General features: G+C 36.9%; 2 pseudogenes; one reads left to right on the top strand and one right to left on the bottom strand.

Annotated features, from left to right (window-relative positions):
* Nucleotides 1–6,930: 6,930 nt before the first annotated feature.
* On the bottom strand, nucleotides 6,931–7,217 carry LOC116866946 (annotated as a pseudogene).
* A 560-nt stretch (nucleotides 7,218–7,777) lies between these two features.
* LOC116866794 lies at nucleotides 7,778–9,020 on the top strand (annotated as a pseudogene).
* The last annotated feature ends 14,109 nt before the right edge of the window (nucleotides 9,021–23,129 follow it).

Genomic DNA, 23,129 nt, shown 5'->3' with positions numbered 1-23,129 from the left:
CTAGGAATAATAAAAGAAATCTCAAAATCCCAGCAATGTAGGATATGTTTTCAATAAGAGAAGGTATGAGAAATGGAGATGTGGCAGGTGTGTGTGTGTGTGTGTGTGTGTGTGTTTTGAGATTTTTTTTTGTTGAAAGTAATGTTTTCCTAAAGTGAGTTTGGTTGTTTAAAGAAACAACAACTATAGCAGCAGCAACAACAACAAAAAAACAGGATAAAATCAGAATGTAGGGGAAAAAGTTTGTAGAAGGATTGCATAAAATTAATCTTTAAAAAGGAATTTTAATGTGTGATCAAGCTGGCTAAGAATTAAAAGAAGTTATTTTAAAATGAACTTTAATTTCATAAGCTGATACAAAATTAGAATTTGGTTTTCTATTAAAGGGACAAAGTTTTCTTGGAGTTTTTGTCTACTTCTGATAAGATTATGAAAGTTTCTTTAACTGCTACATAATAAGTTTCATAATGACCTGTGATCCTATTTAGACAAATACTATAAAATCTTTAAAAGATATTTTTGACAAACTTCTTCAAATCTAAATGAAGTCTTTCTGCTCTGGAATATTCGAAAGGATTTATTAAACTAATTAGGCTTATTTGATATATAAATTACATGGAAAGCACTATCAAAGTAACTCTGAGACTACTTTATGTTGTATTTATATGACTGGCACATATGCATCAAGCCCTTTCTGCTTCTGTGAAATATGGTCTCTTTTTATCAGACTTCTGCTATCCTGATGTCTTTGTAACATGGCAATAGTGTACCCCTAAATCAGAAATTAAGATGGATGGATAATGACTATAAAGTAAAGAACAGTCAGGGCTATGGGAAACCCAAGAGAGCTGCTTGGTTCTTCCTGGCTTCCTAATTAACCCCATTTTTTTTTTTTTTTTTTTTTTAGTTTTTCTGTTCCTTCACACACTACAGTACATTTTAAATGGTTCAAATTATAAATATAGACATTGGTAAGTGAGACTTCTACAACATTGCAAAAACAGTCTACCAGCAATGTTTATTTAATCTCTTAGGTCTCTAATCCCAGAAAAACCATTTTTGCTCCCAGAGCCTTCAGACCTCTTTTTCGACATTTTGAATAGCTGTAGTGGGACTTCATTCAACTACTACTTAGTATGGGCTACCAATATGTTCTTATTTGTATGTTTTCCAGATGGATTGAAACTTTTCCCTGCTGCAAGGCTGATGCCCTCACAATGGAACAAAAACTGTTATAAAATATTTCCCCCTTGGGGCATACCTTCCATAACTTCCAATAATTGAGGCACCCACTTCACTGGGCAAATGATACAAGCCTTAACAGAAACTCTGTAAACTTCTTGGAATTCTATCAGAATATAAACTTCTGCTGATCCTTTATTGTCTTATGGTAGTATGACCTGCTAGTGAAAGTCTCTAATGTCATATGCTCAAGCCTATCACCAATAGGTTAAAAAAGCCTTTCAGGATCCCAATTCAAAGGATCCTGTTGGTTACAATATGGGTCCTGGTGACTGGGTATTCCGGAGATGTTATCAGAGAAAGACAGCCCTTGAGCCCTGTTGGAAGGACCTTACTAAATGCTCCAGACCACTAACAATGCTGTAAAACTAAAAAAAGTATTGAGGCTTGGGAAAACATCTCACAGCTAAAGAAGGCTCCACCTGAAATGTGGTCCTTTACAGACACTGGATATCTCTGAATCAAATTAATGAGGATGAGAAGCAGAGGACATCTGAGTAGACTGCTTTCCCCAGACTCAGGACCAGGCCTGTATTTATACTTCTACCACCATCACCATTTTCAATGATCAACACACTATATCCTACCTCTACCATTCTTTTAATATTACAGCTCCTGTACCTACTAACCAATCTCTCAATTTCTAAAACCAATCTGGTGCCCCTAAAGGATATATTTTTGTTTGTGGCTATGATCATTAGCCTTGGGCCTATACACCCCTTGACAACTAGTGGGAACTTGGTTTTACTTGCTTTTTAGGCTACCCTTTTTCAGGTCCTGAAATTGGTTACAAAACAATCTTGAGGTACTCATAGCTCAAAAAAGAGGGCCCTCAGCATTCTATTACCCATATACAGATCTCTCAGAATACCAGGATGGTTCTTACAGTTAGAGTCAAGGTTGTCCTCCCAGCTTTGTTTTATGGAGTCAAAGGCAAACCTTTTCTCTTGGGCAGACATAGGCAAGGCGATGAGGGGGCAGTGCTCTCTAAGTTATGATGGGAAATCTCACTCAAACTGTAAACAGAACTGTCTTGTCCATTTCTAGAACCATTAGAGCCCAACAGAGGCCCCTAGACTCCCTACACTGAGTCACACTAGTCAACAGAATAGTTTCAGATAACCTTCTAGCTGCCCAAGTAGGAGCCTATACAACAGAAAACAGTGCTTGCTGGGTATAGATCAACCCCCTAAAAAAGGTAAAACTAAAAACTATTAAGCTATTTACATTGGTCAGTTCCCTAAAGATATGTTTGAAATTTTCCCCAGGATGGCTTTTTACATTTTCTAGTATTTTTAGTTCGCTCTCTTGGGGCTTGGAGCTCTTTTGTGTTTGGTTTTACAGGTTGTACTATTAGTCATTATCATAACTTGTATCTTAATTATTATATTTAAGCTCTTTGTAATGTGCATTTTGTCACGTAGTTCTTCTACTCAAAATGCCAAAAGAATGGTTGAATCTTAAAAAGTGTTAATCAGACCTACACTTTGACAACAAAAAATTAAACCTTAATTGACCATAGCCTCAAGACCCTCTCCCTAAAAGGCCTCCTCCTTCTTTCTCAAATATAATCCTAGGACTTGCAGACAATAGGCTTAGAGATATATAAGAATATGAGAGTCCCCATTCTGAGGGACATGATAGACCCAGAGCAGGTACTAACCACTCTGGCAATGCAATGGAACCAAAACCAAAAGACTGATTTTGATGCTTTCTTATTAAGAAAGATCTCGATCAAAAAAGGAAATGTATAGGAGGTTTCAAAATTGAACAATCAAGCCTAGCTAAGAGAATCTCTTTTAAAATAGGGTCAGGAGGCCTTAAGAAGGAGGAATTACCAACTTTTTGTCAGACACAGTCTTCAGCCTGAACTTAACTTTCTTCTCATCATGACACCTGAATCATTCATATTTTTCTCTTTGAAAGGAGCCAATGTAGTTTAACAAGTTTTGATCCACCATTTGCATATTAACTACAGTAATCCCAGTTAATTTAGTTTTAATCCTTGTTTTGCATAGAAGACCTAAATGAGAACTGCATTTAGAACCTTTGACTTTTTAACGTTGTTCAATCTCTGTCTTCCTTAGAACACAAATTAAGTTTCTACCTGATTATGTGTCTCCCAAACTGCAATTTTAATTGCCCAAATAAATGCCTGTTTGCTTAGCTTTTCAGTGAATTTCTTTTTGGATATCACCAAGATGCTATAATACTTCACCTGAAGAATTTCCTTCAAAGCTATACTCAACTCATGGTGGTTGGATTTATATTATCATAAAGGATTAATCCCCCCACCCCTACCATGAGCTGAAAATTATCATCAGACTCCATCACCATCCTGCTCACTAGTAAACCATGGGTTTATAGACTACAAAAGCCAGGGTTCTAGTTGCTGCTATACTTTCATGCCAGCCCAATACTAATAGCAAGCAGCAACTGTCCCATAAAGGCAAGGCATCAAAACTCCTCTGCGCTTCAGGCAGTCATTACAGGACATGCTAACTTCCAACTTGTCTTTTTGTCTGCTTATTGGTCCAGTTCCCCAAATTTGAGGAAATTTTCATTTATTGTTTTGGTTCAAGTGTTGGCAACTTTCCCCCCAACAGCTGGCAAGCATTCTGTCTTGAAATTGCCAAGAAACTCACTCTCCTTCAGAAGAGCATGGCCTAGCAAATTCCACTACAACCAACATTTAGTCAGCCCATTCAGATCTTACTTTGAAAAGGGACATTTTTGATATGTCTTAGAATGATAACATAAAGGATGCCACAAAGTTTCAAAGTCACCCACCCTTTTATTTATAGGATAGGGAATACTTAGCTCTTAACCTCAATGTGAGATGTTGCATCTAACTACAAACACATGGAATGTCTTGAATAATTTAATCAGCCTTTCAGAAGTAAATGAGTATTTTCATAATTCCAGAAAATACATCACTCTTTGATTAACTGTAGAAATTTTTTTTGAGATCAAGATATGAAAGAAGAGTATGGAGCTCACAAATAGTTTCTCCTCACTTTTTCATATTTACATTTTACATATTTTATCCTTTCTATTTTGAATGTAAAAACATATAAACCTCTGTATCTTCAATAGTAATCTTTTGATTCCTTTTTTTTTTTAAAGATTTTTTATTTATTTATTTGATAGACAGAGATCACAAGCAGGCAGAGAGGGAAGGGGAAGCAGGCTCCCCGCTGAGCAGAGAGCCCAATGTAGGGCTCAATCCCAGGACCCTGAGATCATGACCTGAGCCAAAGACAGAGGCTTAACCCACTGAGCCACCTAGGTACTCCAGCTGTTTTTTTGTTTTTGTTTTTGTTTTTTAATAGAGATCTCATTCCTGGTCTTCCCTTTACTGTTTATCTAGGTGGATCCATGGTTTTTAGATCCTGGGACTTCCTTCTCTTGGATTACTTTATTATTCTGATGCTGAACAACCTCAAGTAATTTCCTTAGAAGAGACACTAAGAGGCAAACTTTCTGTCTTTTCACGTCTGAAAAGAGCATGTTTCACATTTGAGTCTAGGCTTAAATGGTTTTAAACAATAACGACAAGTTTAATTTTGCAAAACTATAATGGTTATTAATTAGAATATGTCAGTTAATATAGCTTCAAATATATTTTTAAAAAATAAAATATGAGATATGATTCCCTATTATAGTGGAAAATCTCCTTCAGCAAATGGTCAATTAAATAGATAAAAGATAATTTTGTGACTCTGAATTACAAATTATGGAAACTACAGGTGTCAAGAATATATACTTATTTATGCATAGAAAAAGCATATGTGACCAAAATTATAAGTAAATTATGAAGATCAAATATGAAATAGATTTGGAAATTTGGGAGGGAAAATGAAATAGAGGATCAGCAATGTCAAAGGTTGTGTCTTTGAAACTAATGAAAAACAGATTATCTTCTGGAAGGACTGATCAAGAGAGAAAGAGAAAAATTATAGAGAGTATCTAGAATGAAAAAAGGGATATATTGCATGGTATAGAGAGTGAAAAGTAATACGAATAACATCAACTTTATGAGACTACAATGGACAACTTAAAATTTTAAGAAAAAAGAAATTGAAAACCTGAACAGAATTCTTAGTATTAAAAAAATAGTAATATTTACCTATAAAAGAAATAACTGGCCCAGATGGCTTTGTTAGTTCTAGCAAATACTCAAAAGTAATTCCAAATATGTATTTTATATCATACGATTTTGGGATATATCTAAAATATAAGATTGGTTGATTATTAATCATCTAAAGTAATTAATTATATTTACATATTAAAGAAAATCTCATGATCACTTCAAATGCTGATAAAGAATTTGATAAAATAGGACAAAACTATTCATAGAATATAGATACTAATTTGATATAGCAGTTAGTCTAAAATGGTCCCCCATAATCCCTTTTTTTAAAAAAGAATTATTTATTTATTCATTCATTCATTTAATTTATTTATTTGGAGAGAACACAGCACAGGGAGCAGCAGGCAGAGGGAGAGGGAAAAGCAGGCTTCTCACTGAACAGCGAGCCTGATGCAGGGTTCAATCCCAGGACCCCAGGATCAGTACTGGAGCTGAAAGCAGATGTTCAAATGACTGAGCCACCCGGACCAGACATCCCTGATCCCTACCTTTTGGTATTCATGCACTTATATAATTACTTCTTACAATGTATTGGGCTGCAATAAGATATTGTGGAAATAACATTATATGATTGGAAGGCTGTCATAAAAACATTTTGTCTCCTGCTTTGCTATCTCTTAGATTGCTCACTCTAATGGCAGCCAGCTGTTACATCATAAGGGCATTCAAGCAATCTTACAGAGAAGTCTATGTGGAAAGGATCTAAAGTTTCCATCTAACAAGCGCCAACTTGCCAGCCATATGAATTGGCCATTTTGGAAGCTGATACTCCAACTCCAATCTAGGTGCTTAGAGCCCTGATTGACACTTTGACCATATTCATGGTTGATATTTTGAATACATCTTTATGAGAAGCCATAATCATACAGCTAAGGTGCTCCAAGATTCATACCCCATAAGTAATATGAGATAATATACTTTATTGTTGCTTTGAGAGTTTTTTTTTTCATTTTAAATAGGAAGATTATTTAAATAAAATGCTTGACATGAAGGGAAAACTACCTGGAATTCATTTCTTTTAGAGTAATTTATCCTTGAAGACAGATTGCCCTACATGTAATAGATATGTATAATAAAGTTATAAAATCATCTTTGGTTTTATAATGATAAATGAAAAACATTAAAATACTCCAAATGAACAAGATAGGCAAGGATTTTGATGTTGTACTTTTTGTTACTGTTGTTAAACACTGAGAGCAAAATAACTTACTAGAATATAAAGATAAGAGCTGAATGAGCATAGCACTAATGGAGAAAGAGGGTATTTTCACAGAACCAGTATTTTTAGGTCATTCCTTCTCCTTTTGATGTTAATCAAAATATATGATTGGCCATTTACTTTTACAAAATGTAATATACTTGTGCACATACACAGTTACCTTATGTACAATAAATGAATGGGGAAAGGGAAAAATGAAAGAATAGAGAAAACTACATTGTAGTAAGTCAGAATGTGGTGGAACCAACTTGTGGTTTTCTCATTGAGAATATTTTTTGGTCTGGAGGAAGGGGTTTTGAAGTAGCAGGGTTCTTTTTTAGTAGACACTTCCTATCTGATGCAGGAACACATCAATTCTATCTCCATTTTCCATTTCCAACAGTGCAGGTGTGCCTGTTTCATAGACTGGCTGCTCATCAAATTGAAATCTGATCAGCCTCATGGACAAATGCTGTCATTTACAACAGGCTTTCATTAGTTTACTAAGTAGTATATTCTCTTAATTTTAAACTACACCACAGAACCATCCTGCCCTACCACCTTCAAATCAATATGATCACTATTCTCAGTCTGGACTCCTTCCTTTGCTTTTTTGTAGGCCATGGCATGTGCTAGAGGGTCCTCAGCTGCTGCTTTATAAAGAGGTACCAGCTCTGCACCAAAGGAGCACAGAAACAGCACCAGAAGTGGCAGAAAAAGGAGGTGGCAATAATATTAAGGAACTAATTTTTAAAGTAACTTGTTATACCACAATAGATAAATTAGATACCTGATAAAATGTTTTATAAAAACTTACAGTATTCCTCAGATACAATAATGAAATATTAAAATGCTCAATTTAAATAGAAAATAAAATGAGGAATCCTGATATCACTTGTTTTTAATATATATTTAAGACGTTCTAGCCAGGGGTGCCTGGGTGGCCAGTTGGTTAAGGATCTTCCTTTGGCTCAGGTCATGATCCTGGAGTCCTGGGATAGAGCCCCATGTCAGGCTCTCTGCTCAATAGGGAGCCTGCTTCTCTCTCTCTCTCTCTCTCTCTCTCTCTCTCAAATAAACAAAATCTTAAAATAAAAAAAAAAAAGGTTCTAGCTAGCCCAGTAGGATAGGGGACAGCTTTTCCTGTGGAAATTACTGGGTTGAGAGGAGTGTAGTGGTTCCCCCACTATGGTGTGGGGCAACAACTGCTATCAGTTTATTCCAAAGAGGGGAGGTTATCTGGCAAAAATGTAACTGCCTGCTGTGTTCAAGGCTTCCATTTGACCAGATATTGTGAACTTTGTTCAGCTTGTGCAACAAAAACAGTACTATGTTGTAAGTCAATTGGCAGAGCATCAAACCAGTGCTCAGTGTTGGGGTATGAAGAGAGTGTGCCTTGAATTCCCAGAATTCAAGATGGTGTGACTCACAGTTCCATCCAGAGTGCTTTTGGAGATAAGTGTTGTGAAACCCAATGTTTCCACCAACCAAAACCTTGCACCATTGGAAACAGAATGAACACAACACAGAGGTGTTATGTCTTCTGCTCTGCCCTGGCTGCTTTGGCCTTACCAGTCCTGGTTGCATTTAAAGTCATCATACTGAGGAAGTTCCTGAATTTCCTCTGGTGCCTGAAAGTAAAGTTGAAAGCTAAGAGATGACTATGGAGTCTACTTTGCCTCTTAAGAAACTTAAGGCCTAGAATGATATTGTAAACTTCTATGTGTTTCAGCAAATAGAAGCTGCAAAAGCAAAATGAGAAGTGGTCATTGTATGCAGAGCTCTGAATCATCACTAAAGGCAAGTGTCATCAAGATTTTCAGAAACATCTTGAGAATTACTCTGCTTAATGTAAACAAACTGAACATTTAGAAAATTACTCCTGGTGAGCATGTGGAATGTTTCTACATTTGGACTAAAAGTGCTTTCTCTAAGATAGATGATTTACCCTCAAGAGTAAATACAATCTTCTATCCACACAATTTTCAAAACAGACCTTAACAGAATCTCAAAAATCACAAAGATCCAAAGATCCCTCTTAGAACAACACAAAAATTTCATCATAGAGTCTTAAAGAAGAATCCACTGAAAAATCTGAGAATGATGTTTGAAGCTAAACTCATATTCAAAGACTGTAAACCAGAACAGCACTCTTCACCAGGCCAAAAATTACAATCTCTGGGTGGATAAAGTTGTGGCAGCACTAGAAGCCAAATCAGATGAGAAGGGGTTCTAGGCAAGTAACCACTGGTAGGGAAGAAATAGAAGAAGGTTATAGGTGTTAACAAGCAGAATAACTCTTTGGTGGGAAAAAGGGTTGCAGTTGCCAAGAAACTAGCAACTGGAAAGATGCCAGCAGAAAAGACCCATCACAGAAAAAAAGCAGCCTGCTGCAAAAACTTAATTTATTCCATAAAAGTCAAATAATTTTGGGTAGCTCATTTTGAATAAAGAGGTTGTGAAAAACAAAAAAAAAGGGGGGGGGAAACATGGATAGTGAAATCAGTAAAAAATTTATAGATGGAAATTTGTCTTGATGGTTAAGGTGAAGAAAATTCTATAAATGATTACAGCTAATAAGAGAATTTAGTAAGTTAATCACATAAGATATCAAAGCACTGATGTTGTCAATTCAAGATGGCAACATAGAAAGATCATGAATTCACCTTCTCCCCAACTGTTGAATCTATAGCTATGTGGAAGAAGTCCCTCTGAAAAAACCTAAAACTATGAAAGCAACAATTATACATTGGGCATACTATTAAAAAAATATATATCAAAGAAACTGTGATACAATCCCACCATAAACCCACTTTTTTTTTTTTTTTTTTTTGGAGAGAGACAGAGAGAGAATGGGGTGGGGGGGTGGAGGGAAAGGGAGACAATCTTAAGCAGACTCCATGTTGAGTATGGAGCCTGATGCAGGCCTCAATTTCATGACCCTGAGGTCATGATGTGAGTCAAAATCAAGAGTTAGAGGCTTAGCCAACTAAGCCACCCAGGTGTTCCAATGCCTATCTATAGTACAGGAGGGAACTAAAAACTCAGAGCTTCTCCCATGGAATGAAGGCTCTGAACCCCACATCAGGAACTCCAATTTTTAAGAACCTTACCTGAAAGCTCCCCAAACATCTAGCTTTGTAAAGAAACATGGCTTACTTCAGTGATGCCGAAGGGCACAGTGATCTGAGAAATGGCTTTTTTTTTTTTTTAAAGATTTTATTTATTTATTTGACAGACAGAGATCACAAGTAGGCAGAGAGGCAGGCAGAGAGAGAGGAGAAAGCAGGCTCCCCACGGAGCAGAGATCCCGATGTGGGGCTTGATCCCAGGGATCTGGGATCATGACCTGAGCCAAAGGCAGAGGCTTTAACCCACTGAGCCACCCAGGCGCCCCGTGAGAAATGGCTCTTAAAAGACACCCACACATTTGGAGTCACTCATCCCAGAGCCAGTTCAGAAGCAGCTGATCATGCCCACACTTTGGAAAAGAAGCTCATTTCTAATTATAAAGCATCAACCAGATGGGCAAGCATCTAAATTAGGATCTAGGGGTCTTCTGGGAAAATCTCCAGAGACAAAGCCTAGTAGGCACCTTCTATGCAAACCATCTTCTTTCCCCAAATCCTAGGCTTTACCCTCAACCCTTACTCCAGAGTGCTATCTTTATGCTCCCCCACTGCCTTGCTCCAAACAACATCTGCCATCTGAACACTGTCTCTCTCCCCGTGCCATGCTCCATAGTACCACTATCTCCCAGAGGTGCCCTGGTTTTATGTCTAATGCTCTGGTTTTTGGAGCTGCAGCTCAGGAGATACCCAATGATTGCCTGGAGTTAGAGACCAACAGGAGTTGCATTTCTGAGTCCTAGAGACTGTAACTAATTGGAGAGACTAACTAATTGGAGAGACAGTTCTTGACAGGCTGTCATCAAGGCATTGCACAGATAGCAGGATAAAACACCCATGTAGACTTTTTTTTTTTTAAGATTTTACTTATTTATTTGACAGAGAGACAGATCACAAGTAGGTAGAGAGGCAGGCAGAGAGAGAGGGAAGCAGGCTCCCTGCTGAGCAGAGAGCCTGATGTGGGACTTGATCCCAGGACCCTGGGATCATGACCTGTGCCAAAGGCAGAGGCTTTAACCCACTGAGCCACCCAGGTGCCCCACCCATGTAGATTTTTTGTGAAATAGGCCTGTTTTCTTACTTGGAATCTTCAATCTGAGGAGCAATTCCCTCAAGCCCCAATTTTCATGACTGATTCACAAGGGACAACTCCAGAACACCTGGCTCTGGTGGCCAGTGGGGCTTATGCTTACAGTCCCAAAGGATTATATATATATTTGCATACTTTATAAGCTGGTACCTCAGGCCTGGCTTACATCAGCCTGAATCTAAGTGCTGAGATCCTTCACTGACAAAATGAGACAGAGGACTGTGTCCCAAACAAAAGAACAGGACAAAATTACAGCAAGAGAGAGAAACAAAACAGAGATAAGTAATATGCTGAGGGAAAAAAAATTAATGTAATGGTTATAAAGATACTCAACTGGAGGAAAGAGGGGAGGACCCCAGTAAAACCCTAAACAAAGAGAGAAAAATGTAAAAAAAAAGAAAGAACTAATGATCAAGAACTCAGTACTTGAAATTACAAATGCTATAGGGGCATCTTGGGGGCTCAGTCAGTAAAACTCATGTGGTGATCTCACAGTTGTAAGATTAAGCTCTGAGTAAGGCTCTGAGCTCTGTGCAGAGTCTGCTTTGGATTCTTTTTCCCCTCTCCTGACCCTCTCTGCTCGCACTGTCTGTCTCTGAAATGAATAAATAAAACCTTTAGTAGAAATACTATAAATAGAATAAAAAATAGCCTACAGAATATAGAAAAACAGATCAGCAACCTGACAGTAAATAAAAAACAATCAAGCAGAACAGGAGAAAAAAAATTAAAAAATGAGAATGGACGTAAGGAATCTCAGTAATAACATTCACATTACAGGGATCCCAAAAGAGAAAAGAGGGAAGAAAATATACCTAAAGAAATAATAGGTGAAAATGTCCTCAATCTGAGGAAGGAAAAAGATATCCAGATCCAGGATGCACATAAAACCCCCAACAAAATCAACCCAAGGAGGTTCCCTCCAAGACACATATTAATTGAAAGGGCAAAAACTAGTGATAAAGAGAATTTGCAAAATAGTAAGAGAAAACAGTTACATACAAGGGAAACCCTAAAACACCAAAATCCTGTCAGCTGATTTTTCAGCAGAAACTTTGCAGGCCAGAAGAGAGTGGCAGGATATATTCAAAGGGCTGAAAGGGAAAAACCTGAAACCAAGAATACTCTTTCCAACATGGTTATCATCCAGACTAGAACAAGAGTTAAAGAGTTTCACAAACAAACAAAAGTTGGAGGAATTAGAAAAACTGGAAGTGTAAAAGCAGTAAAATTGAGTATATCTATAAAAATCAGTAAAGGGATTTACAAAATTAAAGACACAAAGTATGACTAAATATACTTAAAATGTGGGATGAGGGAGAGAAATAAAAATATAGTGCCTTTAGAATGGGTCCAGACTTAAATGACCAAATGATATAGACTGCTGTATGTATAAGATGTTATTTATTAACCTAATGGCAACCACAAATAAAAAACTGGTAACAGATATGCAAAAAAATAGAAATCCAAGTATATCAGTAATGAAAGACAGCAATTCATGAAAGGAGGGAGCAAGAGAAGAAATAGAACTACAAAAACAATAATAAAACTAATAACAAAATGGCAATAAGTACATTCCCATCAATAATCTGAATGTAAATGAACTACTGCTCCAATCAAAAGACATAGGAAGAAGGGATAGATTAAAAAAAAAACAAAAAACAAAAAACCAAGCCCCATTTATGCTGTCTACAAAAGATTTATTTCAAACCGAAAGACACATGAAGATTGAAAATGGAGTGGTGGGTGTGCCTGGATGGCTCAGTGGGTTAAGCCTCTGCCTTCAGCTCAGGTTATGATCTCAGGATCCTGGGATTGAGCACCGCATCTGGCTCTCTGCCCCCCCGCCTGCCTCTCTGCCTACTTGTGATCTCTGTCTGTCAAATAAGTAAATAAAATCTTAAATAAAAAAAAAAGAAAGAAAGAAAATGGAGGGATGGTAAAGCATTTATCATGCCTGTGGAGTGAAAAGGAAGCCAGGGTAGCAATACTTATATATGGCAAAATAGACTTTAAAACAAAGACTGTATCAAGAGATAAAGAAGGACATTATATAATCATAAAGAAACAATCCAGTTGAAAGATAATAGCAATTGTAAAAATTTATCCATTCAGTATGAGAGCACCCAGATATATGAAGCAGCCATTAAATAAGATAAACGAAGTAATTAACAGTGATAAATAATAGGACACTTTAACCCCCCACTTACATCAAAGGATAGATATTCCACACAGAAAATAAAAAAGGAGACATTGCTTTGAGTGACATATTTTACCAGATGAATCTAACAAATATATTCAGAATATTCCATCTTAAAACTGAATACACATTCTTTTCAAGGACACATGGAATATTTGCCAGAATGGATTATATATTAACCCACAAAACAGGCCTCAACAAATTCCAGAAGATCAAAGTCATACAATGCAGCTTTTTTGATCACAATGCTATGAAACTAGAAATCAACTGCAAGAAAAAAATCTAGAAAAAACACAATACATTAACATTAATTAACATTAATTAAGATTAACAAGGAGGTTAAATACCATGCTACTAAACAAGGAATAAGTCAAACAAGAAATCAAAGAGGAAGTACAGAATACATGGATATAAGTGACAATGAAAACACAATGGTCCAAAATCTTTGAGATGTAGCAGAAGTGGTTCTAAGAGGGAGGTTTATAGCAATATAGGCTTACCTCAAAAAGCAAAAAAAAATCTCAAATGAACAACCTAACCTTACATCTAAAGGAGCTAGAAAAGGAAGAACAAACAAAACACCAAAATAGTAGAAGGAAAGAAATAATAAAGATTAGAGAAGAAAAAAATGAAATAGAAACCAAACCAAACCAGTAAAACATGTCAATGAAAGCAGAAGTTGGTTCATTGAAAAGATCAACAAAATTGACAAAGCTTTAGTCAGTTGGAAAGGAAAGAGTATGATTTTTCTCCAAGATCAGAAACAACACAAAGATGTCCACTCTCACCACTTTTATTCAACAGAACACTAGAAGTCCTAGCCACAGCAATCACACAAAAAGTAGTAAAAAGAATCCAAATTGGTTAGGAAGTAAAACCTTTAGTATTTACAGGTGATTGCAAAAGTTTTCTGTTGAATTTTCTAAGAAGTCAACAGAAAAGCTTTTAAAACTGATAAATGAATTCAGGAAAGCCGTAGGATAAAAAAAATCAATATATAGAAATTTGTTCCATCTTTATACACTAATAATCAAGTAGCAGAAAAGAGAATTACATTTATGATTGTACCAAAAAAATTGTACCAAATTGTATCATTTACAATTCATACCAAAAAATTCCATTTAAATTGTACCAAAAATTGTACCTAGGAATAAACTCAACCAAGGGGGGGAAAGACACACTCTGAAAACTATAAAATACTGATAAAAGAAATTGAAGATAACACAAAGATATTCCATGTCTGTGAACTGGAAGAATATTGTTAAAATGTTTATGCTACCCAAAGCAATTTACAAACTGAATGCAATCCCTATCAAAACACCAACATCAATGTTCATAAAACTAGAAAAAAAAATCCTAAAATTTGTATGGAATCAAAAAAGATCCTGATTAATTCAAGCAATCTTGAAAAAGAAGGCCAAAACTGGAGGGATCACAATCCCAGTTTTCAAAGCTGTATTTCAAAGCTGTAGTAGTTAAGTACTAGCACAAAAGTACTAGCACAAAGTACTAGCACAAAAAATATACACACAGATCAGTGGAACAGAATAGAGACCTCAGAAATAAACTCACAATTATATGGTCGAATAATCTTTGACAAAGGAAGAAAGAATATTAACTGGGAAAGAAAATCTCATCAACAAATAGTGCTGGGAAAGCTGGACAGCTACATGCAAAATAATGAAACTAGATCACGTTCTCATTCTATACACAAAAATAAACTCAAAATGAAATATGGGCCTAAATGTGAGACATTAAACCATAAAATCCTAGGAGAGTGCATAGACAGTAACTCCTCTGACTTCGGCCATAACAATATTTTTCTAGATAGGTCTACCAATAAAGGGAAAAACAATTAAAATTAAACTATTGGGATTACGTTGAAATATAAAACTTCTGCACAACAAAGGAAATAGATAACCTATTGAATGGGAGAAGATATTTGTAAATAATTTATCTGATAAGGGGTTAGTATAGAAAAAATATAAAAAACTTACACAACTCAACACCAAAAACAAACAAAACCCAAATAATTCAATTAAAAAATCATCAGAGAACATGAACACACACATATAGATGGCCAACAGACAAAAGAAAAGTTGCTCAATATCATGAATCATCAGGGAAATTCAAATCAAAGCCACAAGGAGATATCAACTCACACCTGTCAGAAGGTTAAAATTAAAAACACAAGAAAATAACAATTGTTGGCAGGAATGCAGAAAAAAAGGAACACTCATGCACTGTTGGTGGGAATACAACCTGGAAAGCAGTACAGATGTTCTTCAAAAAATTAAAAATAAAATTACCATATGTTCCAGTAATTTTAGTACTGAGTATTTACCCAAAGAATACAAAAATAGTAATTTGAAAATATGTAAGATATATGCATCCCTATGTTTATAGCAGCATTATTTATAATAGCCAAACTATGGAGGCAACTCAACTGTCATGGAAGATGACATGGATGTCATGGAGATGAATGGATAAATTGGGACGCACACACACACACACACACACACACACGTGTGTGTGCATCCGTGTGTGCATATACACACAATGAAATATAACTCAGCTATAAAAAAGAATGAAATCTTGCTGTTTGCAATGATATGGATGGACAAAGAGGGTATAGTGTTAAGTGAAATAAGTCAGAGAAAGACAAATAGCATATGACTTCAGTCATATGTGTAATTTAAGAAACAAAAGAAAAAAAGAGACAGACTCTTAAATATAGAGAACTAGTGGTTACCAGAGGTGTGGTGGGTTGGGGGATGGGTGAAATAGGTGAAGGGGATTAAGAATAGGTTTATTGTGATGAGCAATGAGTAATGCATAAAATATCTGAATCACTATGTTTTACAACTGAAACTAGTATAATACTGTATGATAATTATATTGGAATAAACCAAAATAAACAGGCCACTTGGACAAACAGATTGTTTAAATGACAACCAGTGCTAGGGCAAGGTTAAAAAACAAGTTTTATTTTTGACACCAGACAAATTCTTTCAAGACTGGAAAAACTGTCTGTTTCATTTAATGCACAGAGACTGAAGAGTCAAGCAAAATGAAGAAAGAGAGGAATATGTTCATACACTATGGATTATTATGCCTCCATCAGAAAGGATGAATACCCAACTTTTGTGGCAACATGGATGGGACTGGAAGAGATTATGCTGAGTGAAATAAGTCAAGCAGAGAGAGTCAATTATCAAATGGTTTCACTTATTTGTGGAGCATAACAAATAACATGGAGGACATGGGGAGATGGAGAGGAGAAGGGAGTTGAGGGAAATTGGAAGGGGAGATGAACCATGAGAGACTATGGACTCTGAAAAACAATCTGAGGGTTTTGAAGGGACGGGGGATGGGAGGTCGGGGGAGCCAGGTGGTAGGTATTATAGAGGGCACATACTGCATGGAGCACTGGGTGTGGTGTATAAACAATGAATTCTGTTACACTAAAAGAAATAAAAAAAATAAAAGCATAAAAAAAGAGAGGGATATGTTCATATTATATACATATACATATATATGTATATATATATATATATATATATATATATATATATATATAAAACCTCAGAAAAATTAATGAAATAAATATAATAATTTACCCGATACAGAGTTCAAAGTCATGGTTAAAAGATTTGCTGAACTTCGGCAAAAAACAGATAAGCACAATGAGAACTTCAACAAAAAGACAAAATAACATCATATAGTGAACCAAATAGAATTTACAGAATTGAAGAATAAAATAATGGAACTGAAAAATATAGTAAAGTGATCTGACAAAAGACTAGATGAAAAAGAAGTTATTGACCTCAAATTCAAGGCAGTGGAAGTCTCCCAATCAGAATGGGGAGAAAAAAAATTAATGAGAGCTTAAAGGACTAAGACATCCATTGGGCTAGCACTCACATTATAGGGGACTGAGAAGACACAGGGAAAGGGCAAAAGAAAATTTGAAGAAATAAAGACTGAAAACTTCACTAACCTGTAGAAAACAGATATCTAGATTCAGAAATCCCAGAGGGTTTCAAGTAAGAGATACCCAAAGAAACCCATGCCAACACACAATATAATTAAAATGTCAGAAGATTAAGAGAATCTTAAAAAAAAAAATGGATAAACAGCTTGTTACATCCAAGGGAAGCTCTGTAAAATCATTAGTAGATTTTATAGCAGAAATTTTGCAGACCAGAAGAAAGTGGCAAGGTATATTCAAAGTGCTCAAAGAAAAAAATTTTAACTAAGAATACATTATACAGCAAGATTATCATTCATAATTCAAGGAACTATAAAGATCTTTATAGGTAAGTAAAAAGTGAAGGTATTCATCAACATTAAACTGCACTTACAATGAATTTTAAACAACCTTCTAAGTTGAAAGAATGTGTGCTAATGAGTAATAGGAAAACCTATGAATGTATAATCTCACATGGAAAAGGTAAATATATAGTAAAAGTAAGGAATTAACAATTTAAAAAGCTGGTAAGGGAGGGTTAAAAGACAAGTAAAAATAACTTTATAGTAATAATTTGAGGGATGCACAAGATAAAGATACAAAATGTGACCTCAAAAACCTAAAATGTAGAGAAGAGTAAACATATACAGCTTTAGAATGTGTTCAAACTTATATAGTTATCAACCCAAACGAAAAGCAAAAACCAATACGCAAAAGCAAAAGATCTCTAAGTACGCCATTAAAGAAAGTCATCATAACACACAGGAAGAGACAAGAAAGGAAGAAAGAGGAACTACAAATCAGCAAGCTAACAATGAACAAAATGGCAAGAAGTACATTCTTATCAATAATTACATTAAATTTAAGTGGCTTAATTCTCCAATTTAAGAGATAGAGTGGCTGGGGCGCCTGGGTGGCTCACTGGGTTAAAGCCTCTGCCTTCAGCTCAGGTAATGATCCCAGGGTCCTGGGACTGAGCCCTGCATCAGGCTCTCTGCTCAGCAGTGAGCCTCCCCCCTCCATCACCCCCACCTACCTCTCTGCCTACTTGTGATCTCTCTGTCAAAAAAATAAATAAATGTTTTTTAAAAGACAGCGAAGGGGTTTTTATTTTATCTGTAGTATTCCTTTCCTTTCATGTAAAAAATTTTTTTAAATTTCTTTTCAGTGTAACAGTATTCATTGTTTTTCACCACACCCAGTGCTCCATGCAATCCGTGCCGTCTCTAATACCTACCACCTGGTTCCCCCAACCTCCCACCCCACCGCCGCTTCAAACCCCTCAGATTGTTTTTCAGAGTCTGTAGTCTCTCATGGTTCACCTCCCCTTCCAATTTCCCTCAACTCCCTTCTCCTCTCCATCTCCCCTTGTCCTCCATGCTATTTGTTATGCTCCACAAATAAGTGAAACCGTATGATAATTGACTCTCTCTGCTGGACTTACTTCACTCAGCATAATCTCTTCCAGTCCCGTCCATGTTGCTACAAAAGTTGGGTATTCATCCTTTCTGATGGAGGCATAATACTCCATAGTGAATATGGACCACATCTTCCTTATCCATTCATCTGTTGAAGGGCATCTTGGTTCCTTCCATAGTTTGGCGACCGTGGCCATTGCTGCTATGAACATTGGGGTACAGATGGCCCTTCTTTTCACTACATCTGTAAATACCCACTAGTGCAATGTCAGGGTCATGGGGAAGCTCTATTTTTAACTTCTTGAGGAATCTCCACACTGTTTTCCAAAGTGGCTGCACCAACTTGCATTCCCACCAACAGTGTAAGAGGGTTCCCCTTTCTCCACATCCTCTCCAACACATGTTGTTTCCGGTCTTGCCAATTTTGGCCATTCTAATTGGTGTAAGGTGGTATCTCAATGTGGTTTTAATTTGAATCTCCCTGATGGCTAGTGATGATGAACATTTTTTCATGTGTCCGATAGCCATTTGTATGTCTTCATTGGAGAAGTGTCTGTTCATATCTTCTGCCCATTTTTTGATATGATTGTCTGTTTTGTGTGTGTTGAGTTTGAGGAATTCTTATAGTTCCTGGATATCAACCTTTTGTCTGTACTGTCATTTGCAAATATCTTCTCCCATTCCGTGGGTTGCCTCTTTGTTTTGTTGACTGTTTCCTTTGCTGTGCAGAAGCTTTAGATCTTGATGAAGTCCCAAAAATTCATCTTCGCTTTTGTTTCCTTTGCCTTTGGAGACATATCGTGAAAGAAGTTGCTGTGGCTGATATCAAAGAGGTTGCTGCCTATGTTCTCCTCTAGGATTCTGATGGATTCCTGTCTCACGTTGAGGTCTTTTATCCATTTTGAGTTTATCTTTGCGTACGGTGTAAGAGAATGGTCGAGTTTCATTCTTCTACATATAGCTGTCCAGTTTTCCCAGCACCATTTATTGAAGAGACTGTCTTTTTTCCACTGTATATTTTTTCCTGTTTTGCCGAAGATTAACTGACCATAGAGCTGAGGGTCCATATCTGGGCTCTCTACTCTGTTCCACTGGCCTATGTGTCTGTTTTTATGCCAGTACCATGCTGTCTTGGTGATCACAGCTTTGTAGTAAAGCTTGAAATCAGGTAACGTGATGCCCTCAGTTTTATTTTTGTTTTTCAACATTTCCTTAGCGTTTTGGGGTCAATTCTGATTCCATACAAATTTTAGTATTATTTGCTCCAGTTCTTTGAAAAATACCAATGGAATTTTGATCGGAATGGCATTAAAAGTATAGATTGCTTTAGGCAGTATAGACATTTTAACAATGCTTATTCTTCCAATCCAAGAGCGTGGAATGGTCTTCCATCTTTTTGTGTCGTCTTCAATTTCTTTCATGAGTGTTCTGTAGTTCCTCGAGTACAGTTCCTTTACCTCTTTGGTTAGGTTTATTCCCAGGTATCTTATGTTTCTTGGTGCTCTAGTAAATGGAATCGATTCTCTAATTTCCCTTTCTGTATTTTCATTGTTAGTGTATAAGAAAGCCACTGATTTCTGTACATTGACTTTGTATCCTGCCACGTTGCTGAATTGCCGTATGAGTTCTAGTAGTTTGGGGGTGGAGTCTTTTGGGTTTTCCATATAAAGAATCATGTCGTCTGTGAAGAGAGAGAGTTTGACTTATTCATTGCCAATTTGGATACCTTTTATTTCTCTTTGCTGTCTGATTGCTGTTGCTAGGACTTCTAATACTATGTTGAACAAGAGTGGTGAGAGTGGGCATCCTTGTCGTGTTCCTGATCTCAACAGGAAGGCTGCAAGCTTTTTCCCATTGAGGATGATATTTGCTGTGGGTCTTTCATAGATAGATTTTATGAAGTTCAGGAATGTTCCCTCTATCCCCATACTTTGAAGCATTTTAATCAGGAACGGATGCTGGATTTTGTCAAATGCTTTTTCTGCATCAATTGAGAGGACCATGTGGTTCTTCTCTCTTCTCTTATTAATTTGTTTTATCACATTGATTGATTGATTTGCGAATGTTGAACCATCCTTGTAGCCCAGGGATGAATCCCCCTGGTCATGGTGGATAATCTTTTTAATGTGCTGTTGGATCCTGTTTGCTAGGATCTTGTTGAGAATCTTAGCATCCATATTCATCAGTCATATTGGTCGGAAATTCTCCTTTTTGGTAGGGTCTTTGCCTGGTTTGGGGATCAGGGTAATGCTGGCTTCATAGAAAGACTCTGGAAGTTTTCCTTCTGCCTCAATTTTTTGAAACAGCTTCAGGAGAATAGGTGTTATTTCTTCTTTGAAAGTTTGGTAGAATTCCCCAGGGAATCCATCAGGTCCGGGGCTCTTGTTTTTTGGGAGGTTTTTTGATCACTGCTTCAAACTTGTTACTAGATATCGGTCTGTTCAGGTTGTCAATTTCTTCCTGGTTCAATTTTGGGAGTTTATAGTTTTCCAGGAATGCATCCATTTCATCCAGGTTGCTTAGCTTTTTGGCATATAACTGTTGATAATAACTTCTGATGATTGTTTCTACTTCCTTGGTGTTAGTTGTGATCTCTCCCTTTTCATTCATAATTTTATTAATTTGGGCTTTCTCTCTTTTCTTTTGGATTAGTGCGGCCAATGGTTTATCGATGTTACTGACTCTTTCAAAAACCAGCTTTTAGTTTCATTGATATGTTCTACTGTATCTCTGGTTTCTACCTCATTGATCTCTGCTCTAATCTTGATTATTTCCCTTCTTATGTGTGGAGTTGGTTTGATTTGTTGTTGATTCTCCAGTTCTTTAAGGTGTAGAGACAGCTGGTGTATTCTGGATATTTCAGTTTTTTTGAGGGAGGCTTGGATGGCTATGTATTTCCCCCTTAGGACTGCCTTTGCTGTATCCCATAGGTTTTGGACCAAAGTGTCTTCATTCTCATTGGTTTCCATGAATTGTTTAAGTTCTTCTTTGATCTCCTGGTTGATCCAAGCATTCTTAAGCATGGTGGTCTTTAGCTTCCATGTGTTTGAGTTCCTTCCGAACTTTTCCTTGTGATTGAGCTCCAGTTTCAAAGCATTGTGATCTGAGAATATGCAGGGAATAATCTCAGTCTTTTGGTATCGGTTGAGTCCTGATTTGTGACCCAGTATGTGGTCTATTCGGGAGAAGGTTCCATGTGCACTTGGGAAGAATGAGTATTCTGTTGTTTTAGGGTGGAATGTTCTGTATATATCTATGAGGTCCCTCTGGTCCAATGTGTTATTCAATGCTGTTTCTTTATCGATTTTCTGCTTCGATGATCTATTTCTGAGAGAGGCGTGTTAAGATCTCCTACCATTAATGTATTCATATCAATATGACTCTTTATCTTGATTAACAGTTTTCTTATGTAATTGGCTGCTCCCATATTGGGGGCATAGATATTTACAATTGTTAGATCATCTTGGTGGATAGTCCCTTTGAGAATGATGTAGCGTCCTTCTGTGTCTCTGGCTACAGTCTTTAGTTTAAAATCTAATTTATCTGATATGAGAATCGCTACCCCGGCCTTCTTTTGAGGCCCATTGGTATGAAAGATGCTTCTCCATCCCTTCACTTTCAACCTGGGTGTATCTTTAGGTTCAAAATGGGTCTCTTGTAGACAACATATGGATGGGTCCTGTCGTTTTATCTACTCTGCAATCCTGTGTTGTTTTATGGGCGCATTTAGGCCATTCACACTGAGTGATTATTGAGAGATATGTTTTTATTGACATCGTGTTACCTTTGAAGTCTTTCTTTCTGTAGATTGTCTCTATATTTCTGTTCAATGCTATTCTTAGGATTTTTCCTCTTTTATAGAACCCTCCCTTAATATTTCCTGCAGTGTTGGCTTGGTGGTTGCATAGTCTTTTAAGCCTTGCCGGTCTTGGAAACTCTTTATCGCTCCATCCATTTTGAATGTCAGTCTTGCTGGATAAAGAATTCCTGGCTGCATGTTCTTCTCATTTAGTGCCCTGAACGTATCTTGCCAGCCCTTTCTGGCTTGCAAGGTCTCTGGCGTTATTCTGATGGGCTTTCCTCTGTAAGTAAGGAGCCTCTTTGTCCTAGTGGCTTTCAAGAGATTGTATCTACAATTATGATTCCTCAATTTGACTTTCAGGTGCCTTGATTTTTTGGGGGATCTATAATCTTGGGTGGAGACCGTTCGGCCTCTAGTACATGAACGCTGGTTCCATTCACGAGATTGGGAAAATTTTCATAAAGAACTCATTCCACTATATCTTCTAGACTTCTTTCATTCTCCTCCCCTTCAGGGATTCCAATAATTCTGACGTTGGAACGTTTCATGGCATCATTTATTTCCCTGATTCTGTTTTCATGGCTTCTAAGCTGTTTGTTCCAGGCTTCCTCCTGATCCTTCCTCTCTGTTTGTCCTCCAGATCACTAATTCTCTCTTCTGTTCCAGTTACCCTAGCTTTTAGAGAATTTAGATTAGATTGGAACTCATTGAGAGCATTGTGAACCTCATCCCTGGTAGCTTTCAGCTCTGCCCTAACTTTGTGAACATCATCCCTGGTCGTTTTCAGTTCTGCCCTAATCAATTCCATTTGGTCATCCATGGCTTTCTCCAACCTAGCTATTGCCTGGATAATTGTTAGCCTGAATTCTCTTTCCGACATATTGTCTATGTTGATAGCCGTTAGCTCTGTTGCAGAAGGCCCATCCTC

The sequence above is a fragment of the Lontra canadensis genome, unplaced genomic scaffold, assembly GCF_010015895.1.
Source record: "Lontra canadensis isolate GAN:19392208 unplaced genomic scaffold, GSC_riverotter_1.0 scaffold11, whole genome shotgun sequence".
NCBI classification, from domain to species: Eukaryota; Metazoa; Chordata; class Mammalia; order Carnivora; family Mustelidae; genus Lontra; species Lontra canadensis.
Note: the sequence above shows the minus strand (reverse complement) of the source record. Positions and strands in the feature narration are given on the sequence as shown.